The following is an 8,426-nucleotide window of genomic DNA, read 5'->3' as shown; positions in this document are numbered from 1 at the left end:
CATCTTAATTAGGGACTACTCTATATACCTACTAATCTCCCTACTGCTAAGCTCTTTATATTTATTAATAGGTTGTTTATAAATAATAAAGACTTTAGCTCTTAGTTAGAATATAAGATTATTATTATAAATAAATCTACTAAAGAGAATAACTTTATAATTTACGGCAATCTTATCTATTAGAGCTTAACTAAGAGTAAGCGCATTACTTAAAGCGTTTTAGCGTTAGAGATATATAGAATGGTTAGCGGAGTTAATATAGCAATTACAATTGGAACTACCTTAAAAATAATTATAGATTAACTCGAACTTCTCGTTATCCCTATAATCGTATATACCAACTTATACTCCCTCTATAAGTGCTTAGTTAAGCTTAGTACTATAAAGGAGAAGCGCCTTATAATTAATATTATAGCACTTTGTTAATCCTATAAACGGTAAGAACTCTTTAAGATTTAATAGATTAACGGTTAAGATAACCTAGTAGATATAATAATAAAGATAAACCTAAATAAAGCTCTAGAGACGTTTATTAATACGAACACTCTATATATATAGGTTAAAGGTTAGATTAAAAGGGAGTAGGAGTATAATAATCTGCAGACCCTGATTCTAACTAGCTAATTAGGATTTTCTATCCCTAAGATAGAAAATCGCTATTAGCTCGCTTATAATTAGCGCCTTAGCGGCTTAGATATAATGTTTACCCACGACTTCTAAGTAAGAAAGCACTATATACTAAGAGGCAAATTTTAGGATAGCGAGACTTATATTATAACGGCAATAATAAGTAAGAAGGATTGATATTTGTTACGCTAGTTAAGCAGTATTTATATATAGATGGTAACTATAAAAGAAGAGTTGCTAGTGTTAGGAATGAGGTAAGCGGTCGTTATATAACGCCGCGGCACTAGCGTAGCGAGGAGTCTTAGGCTCCTCGCCCTTTTTTATTTTAATGAATATAAGCATATTAACCACCATTACTATAACCTACTCAAGTAGTCGTTATTGGTAAGTCACCCTATGTAACTAACAACTATTAAGTAAAGCCTCTATATTATTAATATAGAAGTATAGAGTAGATATTTTTTAGGACGGTTCTTTAGGTAAAAAGAGGCTCTAGCTATATAAACTCTGCCATTTAGCTTAAAGACTAGGCGCTTTACTTATAATAAACAGCAATAACTATATTAGAGGCTATTTAAAATTAAAGTATAACCTTATTATTAACTTAAAAGGCTATAGTAGTAGTATATAACTACCTGCCGATTAAGCTTCTACTTTATCTACCGGCTATAAACGCTAGCCGTTTTAGGCAGCTGGCTATATTTAAGCCTATATTAATTAGATAATTCTATAGAATATTACCTTTTATTAAGCTATAAATCCTTATACGCGCGCTTTACTAACATTTAACTGTTCTTAGATTTAGAAGTGTCTCCTAAAGGCGTCTATATCCTTAATCAATTAGATTAAAGCCGTATTTAAATAGCAATACATTAGTATTAAAGACATCCCTCTTACTACACTTAGTAAGATTAACCTTAGCTATAATATCTAGACATCTACAAACGAAATATCGCTACTTACTATAGTAGCTTATTTTATTATCAAAGATGGTAAGCTTTAATTAGTACCTTTAGGCATTTTATAACTGCGAGGATTATATACTACTAAGAATACAGCAACAGCTTTAATAACGGTAATTTAAGAGTATTAAATTAATTATAAGCTTGGCTCCTTAATAATTAATAACGCTAGTAATAATAATAAGCTTTATAGTTACCTCTTATAAAGCCTTTTAGTAGCCAAAAAGGAACGGCTTTAGTGCGTTAGCTATATTATTAAACTTATTATTAAAGCTCTAATATATGGCAAAGGTGTAGGTAAGCTTAAACGCTTACTAATTAATATAAGCAATTAAGCTAAATTTAACCTTATATAGGAGAAAGGCTTTATAGGCAAGATTTATAATATTATTAAATATATTATGCGATTAATAGGACTCTAAAAGGACTTTATTAAAATTAGGCTAAAGTATATATTAAGGATAATCTTTTTAATTAAGTAGAGCTTCTACTTATTAAAGACGAAGGTATTTAGTAGAATTTAACCTACTTTATGCTCTGCTGTATATTGCTTCTTTATAAAGCGATTAATAAATATCTACTAGCTTAAAGGAGGCCCGCTAATAGTAGCTATAATCTATCTTAGGACGCGCTTACTAATAAAGATTAGCAGTAACGTGTTCTACCAGTCAGTGGGATACCTTAAAAACCACTAAAAATTAGAGAATCTGTACCTTAATATCTCAATAATAGCTTAATAATAAATTATAAAATTTTATAATTGGCCTTTTATACCTACTTTAGGACTCTTATTAAAGTTTTAGGGTAATAAACCTAGCCGTTAATAGCCGTTATTAAGATATCGAGTTTTAGCCCCTGATTTTAAGCTGAATTCCTATATCTCTAAAAGTACTTAATAAATTACCTTTAGGGTTAAATAAGAGTCTTGGGGTAGGTATGGGGAGCCAGCTGTGAAATTTTGTAATTTATTATTAAGCTATTGTTAAGAGATTAAGGCACTAATTTTCTGATTTTTGGTGGTTTTTGGGGTGTCCTACTGACTAGGGTGTCCCACTGACTGGTAAAACACGTTAGGTAGAGTAGCTTATTAAGATTCTAAAGCCTTTTATATTAGCTACTAAGCGTATAAAGGTAACGCTAATAGTCCTAGTATTAAAGGCTTATATAGTACTCTATAGGAGCTAATTACTAATATAAAGCTCCTCTATTAAGTCCTCTAGCGAACTTAGTAGAGCCTTAAAATTAAATGTAACCCCTTTCTTAAATTAGATGTTAATATAGCTATCTAAATGATTAATAAATATTTTAATAAAATGAAGGCCGAGAGCCCTTACTATTTGCCGTAGTAATCTTTTATCCGTTTTGTTACGGACCTTATATTAGTAGTAGTGCGACTACTAAGGAGAGATATAAACGGACTAGTGGTGGAAGTACGGGAGGTGCTAGAACTAGTTAAATTATAAGATAAGGAGTAACTAAGTTACGTAGTTAGTTATGTTATAAGTTTAAAATATAGAATCTATAAGACCTATTAGAACGTTATATACTTAGACTATTTAACGTACTAACATACTGAAGTATTTCTTATGCGCAGTATTATATATTTAAAGGACCATAGTCCCTACCTAGATAGTTCTCTTCTTTATAGTAAATCTTAGAATATAATTAGAGTTAATCTATTAGATAACCACTCTACTAGTTATTATTATAGTATTAACTTCTTGTTTACTTATATACCTAGCCTATTAATAAGTTTACCGTAGTTCTTACTATAAGGCTTCGTTACACATTTACTACCTAGTTATGGTATTAATAAAGTTAAATAATATACTACTAAAAGCACTAGTTATAACGCTATTAACGGTAGCAACTACTTTAAGAATAAGTAGAAATACTAGTATATAGTATACGGAGTCGTAGCTAGTTACGGTAGATTAACTATAAGAAATAGTTAATTAATTAATAGATAATAACCGGATACTTAAGGAACAAATTAATGGTATTAGAGTAGCAAAGGTTAAGTTACTATTAGTTAAGCGATTCTTAGGGAAAAAGTTAAAGCTTAAAGGGTTTTTAGTATAAATGCGTTTTAAGGTAATACAGGAGGGTATAAAGCTTGCTATACTAATAGACTAAGTAGTTTATATAGGATTGTTTCTAATAGGAAGAGCACTTAAGTAGTTTAAACTTTACCTTACTAAGATATAGGAGAACGGAAGTATAACTATAAACCTAGAGGTTAAGTTTATATTCTTAAGCTAGGGAGGATTCGCGGAATAACTTATATAGATATTTAGGGACCTAAAAGCAACTATTATAGCGGAATAAAAGCTCTAAAACCTAGTATAATAAACCTTAACAATTAAGTATATAACGCAGTTTTAAACGCTAGCTATATAGGTTAAATATAATAATAGGGCGTTTATGGTATAGTATAAATAGGGACTTAAAGTAAAAGTCTAAGACGTAATTATCCTAATAGAAGATGCGGACACACTTAGGGAACTAATAGATTAAGTAATTAAGATGAATAATAGGATCTACTGTGGTGGTGTGATTTGGCCCCTAGATTCAATATCTAGATTGGGCATAGCTTCGGGAGAGCCCAGGCCTTCTATAAGTTATATAGATCGGTCTAAAGCCCTTAGAGTCTTCAATAACTTAGGCGACACTAATAGATATACAACTTTCCTTAAATATACTCTTTTCTTTCTCTTTTTACTGCTTAATTCTAACTAATTATAACTGACTGATAGACTAACCGACAGACTAACTAATAGACTGACTAACAGCACTATGACTTTCATATCTTAGAGAGGTCGTACCCTCCCATATATTTTATGGCATTCCACGTGGGGATAACGGCAAGCTCTTTAGATTAGAAGTCTGGTGCTCTATACACAGAAGACGTATAGGAACGATTTAGAACTGCGATAAAATAACCAAGACTAAGAAGTATGGGCATATCAGCGACCTATGCGCAGCCACCGCCATAAAGAATAAACTGACGACACTTACTAAGTTTTCTATGCGGGAATGGTGGTTGGTAAGCAGTAATAAGGAGGCGGGTACGTAGTATAGTAAGATAAAGGATAAAAGGAAGAACTATGGCATACTAGGAACGGCAGAGAAAAATCTTTTACATTTTATTTACTATATTTGCAATAGTCTATACTATTATTCTCGCATTTATTGGAGCTACCTTTAAATTTATAATAATGGCGACAGTACCAGCAAAGGGATTATTAGGAATGTTAGGCCCATTTTATAACGACGGTAAGGGCGCTAGAAAGGGAAAGGAAAGTAAGCAGCCTATTAAACCGCGAAGCTCTCCTAAACTAGGGCATGCGATACTAACCCTAACTCCCGCAATGTTAGGGACCAATAACCCTTAATAGATAGAGGATAGGGGTTATAAGGTCCACCTACCTGTCCCTAGAGAAACTATAGGTCCGCTACCTCCTACTAGACTACTAATAGAACGAGACAAGGTATATATTATGGCCCAGCCTATACCGGCTCTAGGAACCCCTAGGACCCCTTACTTTATAGAATAAAATATGTCGCAATTTATTAAGTAGTATAAGCGGCTATATATCCGGCACTGTGTTACAGACAACAAAAAGTATTAAGGACTTCTGGAGTATTGCGACTATTGGATAGGGATATAGATTAGAAGTCTGCCTAAGTTTACTATTAGTAACTAGATGGAACTTATAGGAAAGCTTAGGACAGACTACTAAGGAAGTAACTATTTTTGACAAGTCGAAACGGTAGAATTCTTAGAAGCTTATATACTGTAGTGTAGGAACACTCTACCTAGCAGTATACGCGAATACTATAGGTAGTTTACGTTAATCTCCTAGAAGGTTACTGAGGCTAGTAATTTGGAAAACCGTAAATGAGGGTACTGGTTTATAAGAGGACTCCTATTTAAATACCGAAGATATATAATAACTAAAATAGGAGCTGACCCCAATAGGCGAGAGTCTTTTAACTTCCACCTGCTAAGGAGAGCTGTAGAAGATAGGCTTAATTCGTATAAAGACGCTAATTGGTTGTTAATAATGAATCCTAAGGAATAAGGCCTTTATTAGCTAGTTGGACAATTCCGTAATTAGCAACCAGCTATAACAAACTAAAGAGATGCTGCCCTTTGACCACCTATAGTCTCTTAGCTAAGCAAGTCGGCAAATACCTGTTAAACGACTTAGGAAACAGACCCCGAACTGGAGAAACTTACTAATTAACTTCGGAAGCTTAATCTTGGGACGGTTAAATTAGTAGGTGTTATATCTTTAATGCCGTTTCTAGATAGAATTCGCTAAGATCTAATATGGTACACACAGCTCCTAAATAGGGCGTTAATGTATTAAGAACAAATGGACCTATAACTGGCACTAGGTAATAATAGACCGCAGCCGCCCTATAAGGGAGCACTATAAGAACAATATAAGCCGGGCCTAGGAAGGTATAGAGGGCTAGGGAACTTTGGCGTATACTAGATATAAAATTAGACGTGTTATAGATATAGGGGTGTTTACCATTTTATTGATTAGTGTCTAGAGCTTAAAGAGTTAGTTCGTTATAGTTTCCTATATATAAACGAAAATAACCAAATATACACTAGAATACATAAACGCCTAGGAAATATAATTCTATATTTACTAAGTAATAATTAGATCTAGTTCCTTAAAGACTGGCTAAGGCAGAACGCGAATATTAATCCTAATATGCTAGTAATAGGTGTCTAACTAAAGGCAACTTCCGTGGAGCTTATAGAGGGTAGTAACGCTAAAAGTAAAGAGGAACTTAGTAAGTCCTAAGAAGATATATACCAAGTAGAGTTAATATACGTTAATTTAGTAGGGGCCGCAACCCAGTTATAGCCTACGCTGTGGGTATATAATCTTAGGAGACCGCAAGGGGAAGTAAGGGTAATAAAATAGCCTCTAAAACCATTTAGTCCGCGACCGGCAATGGTTTAAAATATATAACCAGGAGGACATATCTAAATTGCACTACGGCCCTAATAGCAGGCTCCTCTACCACTATTAAGCAGTAATGGGGGTAATAAAATAAATTATACTAAATAGCCAGGATAGACAGAGCAAATGGCGGATATAATAACAATAGTTAAAGCATTACGACTAAAGCCAGTTAGGATAATAGATATACTAAAAGGAAATGTCCCGAGCCTAACTATAATGGCGGACAAGATCTTATTAAAAACTATTAAAGTTACTATTGGTGACTGCCTTATGTACATGCCTAAAGTTATAAGGCTATTCTTTAAGCCTCTCCCGCTACCCCTTGTGGAGTCTTACCAATAGAAGTAGGAGAATGTTAAGGCATCTGTATTGTTAGTATACCTAACGTTCTATGCTAATTAAGCCGGCCTAACGACTGCCGAAGTAGACTAGATTAAACAAGAAGTAGGATTTGTCCGGTTTTAAAGGCGATGCCTAAAGGTAGAAGCGTAGATAGGAGACGGAAGGGCTAAATGCCTAATTAACTCTGGAGCTGAGCTTAACCTAATTAAGGAAAGCGTAGCCCTATGACACGGCCTACTAATATTAAGTCTGCCTTTATAGTTACAAGGCGCGCGTCTGACGTCTGCAAATAGAACTTAGTCTAAGTTTATTAGGCTAGTGCATGCGGTCCCTATAGTAATAGGTAACGTCTTAATATCTACAACGTTTATTGCTGTAGGGGAAATATCATATAAGGTGATACTTAGTAAGCCATGGTTAGTAAGGGCTAGACTAGCAACGAAACGAACTGCAATAGGTCAGGTATTTTATATTATTTAATTAGAAGATAGCAGAGTTAAAATAAGGTTCTTAACGTCCTACGAGGATGCGATATTCTTTAAACTAGATAAAGGTATTAGTATAGAAAACAGTTTAGGAAACGTATAGCTAGTGCAACCGCTAGGATCGTATCCAGGGTTACTTATAACCCAGCGTATTAAGATAAGGAGAATATTAAGAATAAAGAGGAGGGAAATAAGGTGCGGCTCTAATACGGATATATACCGTTTTGGATATCCGCTAGACAGAGCTATTAGTAGGGAAAGGAGTATAACATTAGATGGAGAGAGCTTAACAGTAAAATATTAAAGGAAGTTCTAAAGAAATACTTAAGGAAGAATTAGAAGCTAGTATTTAAAGCAAAAGCTAAATCCCTTATATATCGAATGTTAAAGACAACGGATCTATTTATAATGCGAATAGAAAGCTGCTAAAGTAAGGCCTAACTAAGCGCTATAAATATAGCAACCGCGTATAAACGGAAGGCAGACAAGGTCCACCTAGTTAATTCATTAGCACTAGATAGAACAGTTATAGGAGGCATAGTGGAATGGCGAGAGGTGGCCTTACGTTGACAGAAGGCGTTTATCCGAGGATTGCCTCTTAGACCGTATAATTATTTTCTTAAGCCGCGATACACTAAGCTAGCCTGCGGTGCACGACTAAAGCTAGAATAATTGGAGCGTATAATTATAGGAGATATTTAGCCAAGAGAATAAGAGATCCTTAAGGCCATGTTGTTTAACTAAGAAGAGGCTCTAGTATAAGAGTTCTCTGAGATGGGTCGCGTTAGTAGAGATATAACTCTACTACTAAAGATTAAAACCGTACTATATAAAGTATAGTAAGTACCAAACTTTCTAGTACCTAGGGCCCTATAAGGAGAAGTGATAAATATATTACGAGAATAACTAGCTTAAGGGACTCTAGAATATTATAAAAGCCTATATAGGAATCTATGGTTTCTTATAAGCAAGAAGGAACGTAATAAGTACCAACTAATTAACGCGGCGATAAATATTAA

The sequence above is a fragment of the Cenococcum geophilum genome (assembly GCF_001692895.1).
Source record: "Cenococcum geophilum 1.58 unplaced genomic scaffold K441scaffold_51, whole genome shotgun sequence".
NCBI classification, from domain to species: Eukaryota; Fungi; Ascomycota; class Dothideomycetes; order Gloniales; family Gloniaceae; genus Cenococcum; species Cenococcum geophilum.
This window is presented reverse-complemented; position numbering follows the sequence as displayed.